Source organism: Pongo abelii, chromosome 12 (genome assembly GCF_028885655.2).
Source record: "Pongo abelii isolate AG06213 chromosome 12, NHGRI_mPonAbe1-v2.0_pri, whole genome shotgun sequence".
Taxonomy (NCBI): Eukaryota; Metazoa; Chordata; class Mammalia; order Primates; family Hominidae; genus Pongo; species Pongo abelii.
In genome coordinates this window covers 30,642,844-30,656,155 of record NC_071997.2, presented here as the reverse complement: position 1 = coordinate 30,656,155, position 13,312 = coordinate 30,642,844, and positions in this window count along the sequence as shown.

Here is a 13,312-nt window from a genome sequence, read left to right as displayed (position 1 = left end):
CTTAGGCCAGTACCAAGACTCTGCAGCACATGACATTATTCCCATTGCCTTCTGAGCCCGTCCAGCCCTGGGTGCCATAAAGCTGTAGTCTTTAGGGTCTTCTTCTCTGAACATTTATCTGCCATTGTCAGTGGCTCCTCTTCATTTCCTTGCCCTTCCCAACCCCCACTCCTTCTCTCCCCTCCCACCACCACAGTTCTCTCCTGGCTAAGAGTCTCTTTTGTCTTTTGTCTCCCCCGCTGAGTGTCTCAGCCCTCATGGCTCCATAATCATCTCTGTGCTGTTGCTTCTCAAATTAGGATTGTGAAAGTTTACCTCTCTCTCAAATTGCTGACCTACATTGCCTGTGCAGCAGACTTGGATGTCTTGCCAAGTACCTCAAGCCAAATTCATCATCTTTCCACCAAACCGGTTCTTCCTGCTGCCCAACGTAGCATAGTTTTTGCATCATCATTATTTTCAGGCATCCTTCTTTTCCTTTGTGCCTATTTGAGCAGTTTTCAGGACCTGTAAGTGTTGCCTCCATCATCTCTCCTTACATGCTGTCATTCCTTTCAGATCCCTTTCAGGCCACCACTCTGATTCAGTGCCTCATTATTGGGTTTTTATTATTTAAATAGCATCCTAGTTAGTCTCCTTCCACTAGTCTTTTCCTCTTTAGGTGCCTTCTCCTCAATGATATGAGGTATATCTTTTATTTTTATTTTATTTTTTTATTTATTCCTGAGACAGAGTCTCGCTCTGTTGCCCTGGCTGGAGTGCAGTGGCACAATCTCGACTCACTGCAACCTCCGCCTCCCGGGTTTAAACGATTCTCCTGCCTCAGCCTCCCAAGTAGCTGGGATTACAGGTGCCCACCACTATGCCTGGCTAATTTTTATATTTTTAGTAGAGATGGGGTTTCATCATGTTGGCCAGGCTGGTCTCGAACTTCTGACCTCAGGTGATCCACCCACCTTGGCCTCCCAAAGTGCTGGGATTACAGGCCTGAGCAACTGCGCCTGGCCGAGGTACATCTTTTACATCACAGTAGAACCATGTCATTTCCTGATATTTAAAAAAAAAAAAAAAAAAAAGTCAATATGTCCCTATTATCTACCAAATGGAAGAAAAACTCCATGGTATAGAATCCTAGTCCTTTGTAGTATGGCCTCAAATGCTTTCTGACCTTGCCTTACTTGATTTAACCTGTATACCCTATTTTTCATTCAGAATTTAACTAGTCTCAAACACAACCCCCATTTTCCCACTTCCAAACCTTGGCTTATTTTGTGTCCTATCTCAAATGCCTTTCCTTTTCACCCTGCCTACCCCATTGAAATCTTAACTATCATTCAAAGTTGACTTCAAATTCACTACTTCCATGAAACAGTGCCCAGTTTTTCCATTTGGAAGCTCTCTTTTTGTTTGGAGCATCTTATGGTACTTACTGCAATTTACCTAATAACAAGACACACTAAAGTGAAGGTCTGATCTCTGCTACTCGTTTGTGAATAAGCTTATGTCAGATTTCTCTTTGCGTCTCCTCATACAGTATGGTATGTCCTCATACCATACTCATCTCCTCATACAGTATGGTATGCATCTCCTCATACTCAAAGTATGGTCTACATCGTTAAGCACAGTGTTCAATTCAGCTGAAGTTTTTTTTTTATTTTATAGCAAGGCTGTTTAGATAAAGTCAACAGTAGATTGATGTACATTCTGGAACAAGCTCCTTGTCTCATGGCAGATTAGTACCAAACGGTTCATTGACTGGCACCAGACCACAGTTCACGTTAAGTTGTATTGCCTTAGGAACAGTACCTTTCAATAGATTTTTTTAAAGACTTATTTTAGGTTCACAACAAAATTCAGCAAAAGGTACAGAGAGTTCCCATATCCCCTCTGCCCCAACACAGGCCTCCCCAACTAAACATCCCCCACCAGAGTGGAACATTTGTTACAATTGATGAGCCCACATTGACACATCATTATCACCCAAAGTCCATAGTTTACATTAGGATTCACTCTTGGTGTTCTATATTCTAAGGGTTTGAACAAGTGTATAATGACATGTATCTACCACTATAGTATCATACAGAATATTTTCACTGCCCTGAAAGTCCTCTGTGTTCCACCTACTCTTCCTTCTCCCTAACCCCTGGCAACCACTGGCCTTTTTATTGTCTCCATGATTTTGCCTTTTCAAGAATGTCATATAGTTGGAATAATACAGTAGTCTTTTCAGATTGGTTTCTTTCATTTAGCAGCAGGCACTTACATAGCCTCTATGTCCCTTCATGACTTAAGAGCTCAGTCTCATAATATTCCATTGTCTGGATATATCACAGTTTACTCAACCATTCACCTGCTGAAGGACATTTTGGTTGCTTCCAAGGTTTGACAATTATTAATAAAGCTGTTTGCTATAAACATCCATATGCAGGTTTTTGTGTGGACATAAGTTTTCAACATCTTTGGATAAATACCAAAGAACACAATTGCTGGATCATATGGTAGGAGTATGTTGAGACGAGAAAGGGAAAGAAAAAGTACTTATAGAAATAATGGCCAAAAACTTCCCAATTGGATGAAAAACATTATTCTACAGTTCCAAGGAGCTAAACAAAATTCCAAGTAGGATAAGCTCATAGAGATTTACATCTAGACATATTATAATCAAACTGTTGGAAAACAAAGAGAGGATCTTGAAAACAGCAACTGAATCTTGAAAGCAGTAAAGAGAAGTGACTTACCACATATGAGTGATCATCAATAAGATTAACTGCTAATTTCTCATTAAAAACCATGGAGGCCAAAAGGCAGTGGGAATGACGTGTTCAAAATGCTGGGAAAAGAAAAAGACTGATAACCAAGAATTCTATGCCAGCAAAACTATACTTCAAAAATGTAGGAGAAATTAAGACACTCTCAGATGAACAAAAGAAAATAGGAGAATTTGTTGCTAGCAAATCTGCCCTTGTATTTAGAAATACTAAAAAAGATGCTTCAGATCGAAATGAAAAAGCATCAGATAGTAACTCTAATCCATACAAAAAAATAAAGAACACTGATGAAGTTAACTACAGAGGTGTATGTAAAAGACAGTTCAACTGTATTTTTTGTTTGTAACTGTTTTATTCTCCTGATAGATTTTTAAACAACCACATAAACCAGTATATATACAATTATGTTGATGTGTTGATGGGCTTATAATGTATAAAGATACAACTTGTATGACAATAGTAGGAAAAAAGGAGGGTGAAGGAAACAAAACTATGTAAAACCAAAGTTTGTATTCTTTTGAAATTTAGTTGGCATTATTGAGAACTAGATGGATATAAGTTGTTACTTGCAATCCTTAGGGCAATCAGAAAGAATATAACTCATATATATAGATAACAAGAAAAATGACAAGTGAATTAATGTTATAAACTAGAAATATCTACCTAACACAAAAGAAAGCAGAACCAGAAGAAACAAGAAAAACAAGACATATAGAAAATAAACAGCAAATTGGCAGATGTGAATCCTACTTTATCAGTAATTACATTAAATGTAAATTTAAAAGGTTGATATTTCTTCCTTCAGTTCTGTTGGGTTTTGCTCCATGTATGTTGGGACTCTGTTGTTGCTAATTAGTCAACAATAATAATTGAAGACTTTACCAGGTATGGTGGCTCTCACCTGCAATCCCAGCACTTTAGGAGACTGAGGTAGGTGGATCACTTGAGGTCAGGAGTTCAAGACCAGCCTGGCCAACATGGTGAAACCCCATGTCTACTAAAAAAAATTAGCTGGGCACAATGGCACGTGCCTGTAATCCCAGCTAATTGGGAGGCTGAGGCAGGAGAATCGCTTGAAACTGGGAGGCGGAGGTTGTGGTGAGCCAAGATTGTGCCACTGCACTCCAGCCTGGGCAACAGAGAGAGACTCTGTCTTGAAAAAAATAATAATAATAATTGAAGACTTCAACACCCCACTTTAAATAATGAGAAAAACAACAGAAGATCAACAAGGAAACAGAAGACTGGAATAACACTGTAAACCAACTAGATCTAACAGGTATCTATAGAAGACTCCACCCAGAAACAGCAGAGTACACATTCTTCTCAAGTGCACACGTAATGTTCCCCAGAATAGATTGTATGTTAGCTCACAAAACAATTGAATTTTAAATTCGAATAGATTTAAAAGTATTAAAATTATATAAAGTATGTTCTCCAACCACAGTGAAATTAAATTAGGGCCAGAAGCAGTGGCTCACGTCTGAAATCCCAGCACTTTGGGAGGCCGAGGCGGGTGGATCACTTGAGGTCAGAAGTTTGAGACCAGCCTGGCCAACATGGTGAAATCTCATCTCTATTAAAAAACACACACACATACACAAATTAGCTGGGTGTGGTGGCGTGCACCTGTAATCCCAGCTACGCAGGAGGCTGAGGCACAAGAATCACTTGAATCTGGAAGCAGAGATTGCAGTGAACTGAGATCATGCCACTGCACTCCAGCCTGGGCGACACAGTGAGACTCCATCTCAAAAAACAAAACAAAACAAAACAAAAAAATTAGAAATCTACAAAAAAAGTAGTTTGGGAAAGTCACAAATATAGGAAGATTTTAAAAACTCATTCCTAAATAACCAATGCATCAAAGAAGAAAAAACAAGGAAAATTAGACAATTCTTTGAGATGAATTAAAATGAAAAAAATACCAAAACTTCTGGGATACTGCTAAAGCACTACTTAAAGAGAAATTTATAGCAGCAAACACCTTTACTAAAAAGAATATCTCAAATCAATACCTTAATCTTTCACCTTAAAAAACTAGAAAAAGAAAAGCAAACCAAACCCAGAGCAAGCAGAAGACCGCAACAAAACCTAGAGCAGAAATAAACTAGAGAATAGAAAAAAAAATAGAGGAAATCAATTAAAACAAAAACTGGCTCTTTGAAAAGATGAACAAAATTGACAGACCTTTAGTAGACTGTCCAAGAATATAGTAGACTGTCCAAGAAGAAAGAGAGATAACTCACTTTATTAAATCAGGAATGAAAGAAGGGACATCAGCCAGGCACAGTGGCTCACGCCTGTAATCCCAGCACTTTGGGAGGGCGAGGTGGGTGGATTACCTGAGGTCAGGAATTCAAGACCAGCCTGATCAACATGGTGAAACCCCATCTCTACTAAAATACAAAATTAACTGGGCGTGGTGGCGCATGCCTGTAATCCCAGCTACTTAGGAGGCTGAGGCAGGAAAATCGCTTGAACTCAGGAGGCAGAGGTTGCAGTGAGCCAAGATCATGCCATTGCACTCCAGCCTGGGCAACAAGGGTGAAACTCTGTCTCAAAAAAAAAAAAAAAAAAAAAAAAAGGAGGGGGGTGGGGGGTGGACATCACTACTAACCTTACAGAAATAAAAAGGATTATAAGTGAATATTATGAGTAATTATATGCCAACAAATGAGATAACTTAGATGAAACAAATTCTAAGACAAATATAGCACAGTTGTCTACACAAGGGAGCTATATTTATTTACCTGTTCATAAATAGATATTTCCAAGGATGAACTGAAAACTATGGAAGGAGATAGCTGCATTTTGAATATTGGCAGATGAGTCTGTCACATGTCTTCTTTAATTTTTTTATTTTGTTTGTAGAGCTCTACAGCTACAACTGATTATATAAGATGAATGAAGTACAGTTGAATAATATTGGCTTTTCTTTGCAATAACCTCAGGAGAGTGGCTCATTATATGAGTATAAAAGAATATGTTACATGTTTCCAGGAGAACAGTGCAATCCACAAACTTGAGGAAATGGAAGAATTTCTCACTGTGGTGGGCTATCATTATGTAACAGGCTCTGCCAAGACAAGCTATATTCACTGCACGACCTGGTGCTAGGAGTGTACTAATGTACTTATAAATTGCAGCCTGAACCTGCGGGTAATACCGTAGCCCCTGTTTATGGGGTTTCCAAAACCATTTACAAATCTGTGTATTTATGGGGTTTGTAGGACGTCATAGCCTGCTTTTTCCACAAGGATAAGAAAGGGTTAATACAAATGTTTTGGTAAATATATAACCTCATAATTTTTCATCATCTGGTAAATTTTTTTTCATATACTGGAGCTAAATTTTCAAATGGTAGTAAGGCAAATTTTTCTTTGATCCATTCTGCAATATTTGTGAGAGTCACATTTTAAACACAGAAAATACGAGGTACATAAAATTCCTGGGAATTAAGATCTTTGGTACTTGAGAAAGAAGATTGATTCTTCACCAAATGTCAGGAAAGATCTTTGAAGACTTTGAGTGTAACATGAAGGCACAGTTGTACTTTGGGTTCATTAACAAATAATATGTTCTTGCTAAACACAATAGCAATGTCTCAGGAAATCCGCTTGCATTTACCTGGCCCTGCACTGTTCAATAAACCACATGTGGCTGTTAAGCACCTGCAATGTTGCTAGTCCAAATGGAGATGTGCTGTAAGTGTGACACACACGGAATTCCAAAGACTTAGTACAAAAAACTTGTAGGGCCGGGCACGGTGGCTCACGCCTATAATCCCACCACTTTGGGAGGCTGAGGCAGGTGGATCACTTGAGGCCAGGAGTTCAAGACCAGCCTGGGCAACATGGTGAAACCCTATCTCTACTAAAAATACACAAATTAGTGGGGTATGGTGGTGCATGCCTGTAGTCCCAGCAATTCAGGATGCTGAGGCACAAGAATAGCTTGAACCCAGAGGTGGGGGTTGCAGTGAGCCAAGATGGCACCATTGTATTCCAGCCAGGACAACAGAGGGAGACTCTGCCTCAAAAAAAGAAAAAGAAAGAAAAAACCTTGTAAGTGATCTCAAATTTTTTATATTCCTTACATGTTGAACTATTTTTGCATAAAGCTGGATGAATAAAATACATTATTAACATTAATTTCCTCTGTTCTTTTTTTTATGAATTAGTTACTACTTTTATTCTTTTTTTAATACTTTAAGTTCTAGGGTATATGTGCCATATTGGTGGGCTGCACCCATTAACTCGTCATGTACATTAGGTATATCTCCTAATGCTATCCCTCCCCCGTCCCCCCACCCCACGACAGGCCCTGGTGTGTGATGTTCCCCATCCTGTGTCCATGTGTTCTCATTGTTCAATTCCCACCTATGAATGAGAACATGCAGTGTTTGGTTTTCTGTCCTTGTGACAGTTTGCTCAGAATGATGGTTTCCAGCTTCATCCATGTCCCTGCAAAGGACATGAACTCATCCTTTTTTATGGCTGCATAGTATTCCACGGTGTATATGTGCCACATTTTCTTAATCCAGTCTATCATTGATGGACATTTGGGTTGGTGCCAAGTCTTTGCTATTGTGAATAGTGCCACAATAAACATACATGTGCATGTGTCTTTATAGCAGCATGACTTACAATCCTTTGGGTATATACCCAGTAATGGGATGGCTGGGTCAAATGGTATTTCCAGTTCTAGATCCTTGAGGAATCACCACACTGTCTTCCATAATGGTTGAACTAGTTTACAGTCCCACCAACAGTGTAAAAGTGTTCCTATTTCTCCACATCCTTTCCAGCACCTGTTGTTGCCTGACTTTTTTTAATGATCGCCATTCTAACTGGTGTGAGATGGTATCTCATTGTGGTTTTGATTTGCATTTCTCTGATGGCCAGTGATGATGAGCATTTTTTCATGTGTCTGTTGGCTGCATAAATGTCTTCTTTTGAGAAGTGTCTGTTCATATCCTTTGCCCACTTTTTAATGGGGTTGTTTGATTTTTTTCTTGCAAATTTGTTTAAGTTCTTTGTGGATTCTGGATATTAGCCCTTTGTCAGATGGGTAGATTGTAAAAATTTTCTCCCATTCTGTAGGTTGCCTGTTCACTCTGATGGTAGTTTCTTTTGCTGTGCAGAAGCTCTTTAGTTTAATTATATCCCATTTGTCAATTTTGGCTTTTGTTGCCATTGCTTTTGGTGTTTTAGTCATGAAGTCCTTGCCCATGCCTATGTCCTGAATGGTATTGCCTAGGTTTTCTTCTAGGGTTTTTATGGTTTTAGGTCTAACATTTAAGTCTTTAATCCATCTTGAATTAATTTTTGTATAAGGTGTAAGGAAGGGATCCAGTTTCAGCTTTCTACATATGGCTAGCCAGTTTTCCCAGCACCATTTATTAAATAGGGAATCCTTTCCTCATTGCTTGTTTTTGTCAGGTTTGTCAAAGACCGGATGGTTGTAGATGTGTGGTATTATTTCTGAGGGCTCTGTTCTGTTCCATTGATCTATATCTCTGTTTTGATACCAGTACCATGCTGTTTTGATTACTGTAGCCTTGCAGTACAGTTTGAAGTCAGGTAGTGTGATGCCTCCAGCTTTGTTCTTTTGGCTTAGGATTGTCTTGGCAATGCGGGCTCTTTTTTGGTTCCATATGAACTTTAAAGTAGTTTTTTCCAGTTCTGTGAAGAAAGTCATTGGTAGCTTGATGGGGATGGCATTGAATCTATAAATTACCCTGGGCAGCATGGCCATTTTCACGAAATTGATTCTTCCTATCCATGAGCATGGAATGTTCCACCATTTGTTTGTGTCCTCTCTTATTTCCTTGAGCAGTGGTTTGTAGTTCTCCTTGAAGAGGTCCATCACATCCCTTGTAAGTTATATTCCTAGGTATTTTATTCTCTTTGTAGCAATTGTGAATGGGAGTTCACTCATGATTTGGCTCTCTGTCTGTTATTGGTGTATAGGAATGCCTGTGATTTTTGCACATTGATTTTGTATCCTGAGACTTTGCTGAAGTTGCTTATCAGCTTAAGGAGATTTTGGGCTGAGATGATGGGGTTTTCTAAATATACAATCATGTCATCTGCAAACAGGGACAATTTGACTTCCTCTTTTCTTAATTGAATACCCTTTATTTCTCTCTCCTGCCTGATTGCCCTGGCCAGAACTTCCAACACTATGTTGAATAGGAGTGGTGAGAGAGGGCATCCCTGTCTTGTGCCAGTTTTCAAAGGGAATGCTTCCAGTTTTTGCCCATTCAGTATGATATTGGCTGTGGGTTTGTCATAAATAGCTCTTATTATTTTAAGATACATCCCATCAATACCTAGTTTATTGAGAGTTTTTAGCATGAAGGGCTGTTGAATTTTGTCGAAGGCCTTTTCTGCATCTATTGAGATAATCATGTGGTTTTTGTCTTTGGTTCTGTTTATACGCTGGATTACATTTATTGATTTGTGTATGTTGAACCAACCTTGCATCCCAGGGATGAGGCCAACTTGATCATGGTGGATAAGCTTTTTGATGTGCTGCTGGATTGGGTTTGCCATTATTTTATTGAGGATTTTTGCATGGATGTTCATCAGGGATATTGGTCTAAAATTCTCTTTTTTTGTTGTGTCTCTGTCAGGCTTTGGTATCAGATGATGGTGGCCTCATAAAATGAGTTAGGGAGGATTCTCTCTTTTTCTATTGATCAGAATAGTTTCAGAAGGAAAGGTACCAGCTCCACCTTGTACCTCTGATAGGATTCGGCTGTGAATCTGTCTGGTCCTGGACTATTTTTGGTTGGTAAGCTATTAATTATTGCCTCAATTTTAGAGACTGTTTTTTGTCTATTCAGGGATTCAACTTCTTCCTGGTTTAGTCTTGGGAGGGTGTATGTGTCCAGGAATTTATCCATTTCTTCTAGATTTTCTAGTTTATTTGCATAGAGGTGTTTATAGTATTCTCTGATGGTAGTTTGTATTTCTGTGGGATCGGTGGTGATAGCCTCTTTATCATTTTTTATTGCTCTATTTGATTCTTCTCTCTTTTTTTCTTTATTAGTCTTGCTAGTGCTCTATCGATTTTGTTGATCTTTTCAAAAAACCAGCTCCTGGATTCATTGATTTTTTGAAGGATTTTTTTGTGTCTCTATCTCCTTCAGTTCTGCTCTGATCTTAGTTATTTCTTTCCTTCTGCTAGCTTTTGAATGTGTTTGCTCTTGCTTCTCTAGTTCTTTTAATTGTGATGTTAGGTTGTCAATTTTAGATCTTTCCTGCTTTCTCTTGTGGGCATTTAGTGCTATAAATTTCCCTCTACACACTACTTTAGATGTGTCCCAGAGATTCTGGTATGTTGTGTCTTCGTTCTCATTGGTTTCAAAGAACATCTTTATTTCTGCCTTCATTTCATTATGTACCCAGTAGTCATTCAGGAGCAGGTTGTTCAGTTTCCATGTAGATGAGTGGTTTTGAGTGAGTTTCTTAATCCTGAGTTCTAGTTTGATTGCACTGTGGTCTGAGAGACAGTTTGTTATAATTTCTGTTCTTTTATATTTGCTGAGGAGTGCTTTACTTCCAACTATGTGGTCAACTTTGGAATAAGTGTGATGTGGTGCTGAGAAGAATGTATATTCCGTTGATTTGGGGTGGAGAGTTCTGTAGATGTCTATTAGGTCTGCTTGGTGCAGAGCTGAGTTAAATTCCTGGGTATCCTTGTTAACTTTCTGTCTCATTGATCTGTCTAAAGTTGATAGTGGGGTGTTAAAGTCTCCCATTATTATTGTGTGGGAGTCTAAGTCTCTTTGTAGGTCTCTAAGGACTTGCTTTGTGAATCTGGGTGCTCCTGTATTGGGTGCATATATATTTAGGATAGTTAGCTCTTCATGTTGAATTGATCCCTTTACCATTATGTAATGGCTTTCTTTGTCTCTTTTGATCTTTGTTGGTTTAAAGTCTGTTTTATCAGAGACTAGGATTGCAGCCCCTGCTTTTTTTTGTTTTCCGTTTGCTTGGTAGATCTTCCTCCATCCCTTTATTTTGAGCCTACGTGTGTCTCTGCACATGAGATGGGTCTCCTGAATACAGCACACTGATAGGTCTTGACTCTTTATCCAATTTGCCAGTTTGTGTATTTTAATTGGAATATTTAGCCCATTTACATTTAAGGTTAATATTGTTATGTGTGAATTTGATCCTGTCATTATGATGTTAGCTGGTTATTTTGCTCGTTAGTTGATGCAGTTTCTTCCTAGCATCGATGGTCTTTACAATTTGGCATGTTTTTGCAGTGGCTGGTACCAGTTGTTCCTTTCCATGTTTAGTGCCTCCTTCAGGAGCTCTTGTAAGGCAGGTCTTGTGGTGACAAAAATCTCTCAGCATTTGCTTGTCTGGAAAGGATTTTATTCCTCCTTCACTTATGAAGCTTAGTTTGGCTGGATATGAAATTCTGGGTTGAAAAATCTTTTCTTTAAGAATGTTGAATACTGGCCCCCACTCTCTATTGGCTTGTAGGGTTTCTGCCGAGAGATCCGCTGTTAGTCTAATGGGCTTCCCTTTGTGGGTAACCCAACCTTTCTCTCTGGCTGCCCTTAACATTTTTTCCTTCATTTCAACTTTGGTGAATCTGACAATTACGTGTCTTAGAGTTGCTCTTCTCAAGGAGTATCTTTGTGGCATTCTCTGTATTTCCTGAATTTGAATGTTGGCCTGCCTTGGTAGGTTGGGGAAATTCTCCTGGATAATATCCTGCAGAGTGTTTTCCAACTTGGTTCCATTCTCCCCATCACTTTCAGGTATACCAATCAGATGTAGATTCACTCTTTTCACATAGTCCCATATTTCTTGGAGGCTTTGTTCATTTCTTTTTACTCTTTTTTCTCTAAACTTCTCTTCTTGCTTCATTTCATTCATTTGATCTTCAATCACTGATACCCTTTCTTCCACTTAGTTGAATCGGCTACTGAAGCTTGTGCATGCATCACATAGTTCTCCTGCCATGGTTTTCAGCTCCATCAGGTCATTTAAGGTCTTCTCTATGCTGTTTATTCTAGTTAGCCATTCATCTAATCTTTTCTCAAGGTTTTTAGCTTCTTTGCAATGGGTTTGAACATCCTCCTTTAGCTTGGAGAAGCTTGTTATTACTGATCGTCTGAAGCCTTCTTCTCTCAACTCATCAAAGTTATTCTCCGTCCAGTTTTGTTCTGTTGCTGGCAAGGAGCTGCGTTCCTTTGGAGGAGAAGAGGCACTCTGACTTTTAGAATTTTCATCTTTTCTGCTCTGGTTTCTCGTCATCTTTGTGCTTTTATCTACCTTTGGTGTTTGATGATGGTGACGTACAGATGGGGTTTTGGTGTGGATGTCCTTTCTGTTGGTTAGTTTTCCTTCTAACAGTCAGGACCCTCAGCTGCAGGTCTGTTGGAGTTTGTTGGAGGTGCACTCCAGACCCTGTTTCCCTGGGTATCACCAATGGAGGCTGCAGAATAGCAAATATTACAGAATGGCAAATGTTGCTGCCTGATCCTTCCTCTGGAAGCTTCTTTTCAGAGGGGCACCTGGCCGTATGAGGTGTCAGTTGGCCCCTACTAGGAGGTGCCTCCCAGTTAGGCTACTCGGGGGTCAGGGACCCACTTGAGGAGGCAGTCTGTCCATTCTCAGATCTCAAACTCTGTGCTGGGAGAACCACTACTCTCTTCAAAGCTGTCAGACAGGGACATTTAAGTCTGCAGACGTTTCTGCTGCCTTTTTTCCTCCTCTGTTCTTTTTTTAATGTGGCTATTCAAACATTCTAAATTATATATGTGGCTTATCTTGTAGGTCTCTTGGACTGCAAAGACCTAGTCTATCACAGACTACTTGACGCATCCACTGGAAGATGCTGGAATTGGCATCACAGACTTGCAGGAATGCCCAGGAATGGCTGCAGACATTTTCTTCCTGAAAAATTCATCATAGAGAACTGGTGGACAATGGAATCTGGTTTTCTTCATTTTTTTCATGCTGGTAGTGTTCAGAAAACTAAAGATGTAAACAAATAAACAAAAAACAGGCTACTGTGTAAAGGGGTGCCCAGGCCTGGGTCTGATTATAGTTTCATTTAACCCCTGGAAAGGATGTTTGGTAATGTTCCAGTTTATGGCCTAATGACCAACATTATCAAATTACCCCCTTAGGTGCTTTCATACCATATTTACAGGCTCTTCCATTAGTACTCATTTCAAACAGAGATTAAAAAGTTGAGAGGACTGCAGGCACTCCTGACCCATATTAGAGCCTGGCCATACTCATCTAGGCCACTGGAGACCTAGATGAGCCTGGGGAGACTCCTGCTTCTCAGGAGCTACCCCTAGATTTTCTGGTTTGAATATAAGCTGGTAGAAGTCTACTTTGGGGCCTCTCTGCCAATCCATCTGGGAGGTCACATGCCTGGTGCCTTTCACACACTCTCCAAAATAGCTTAGAAAATATCCATTCTTTGTACCTCCAAGTGTCCCTTACCCTATAACCCTCCCTGAGTATACACCTACTACCCCAAACAGAACAAAGATTTTG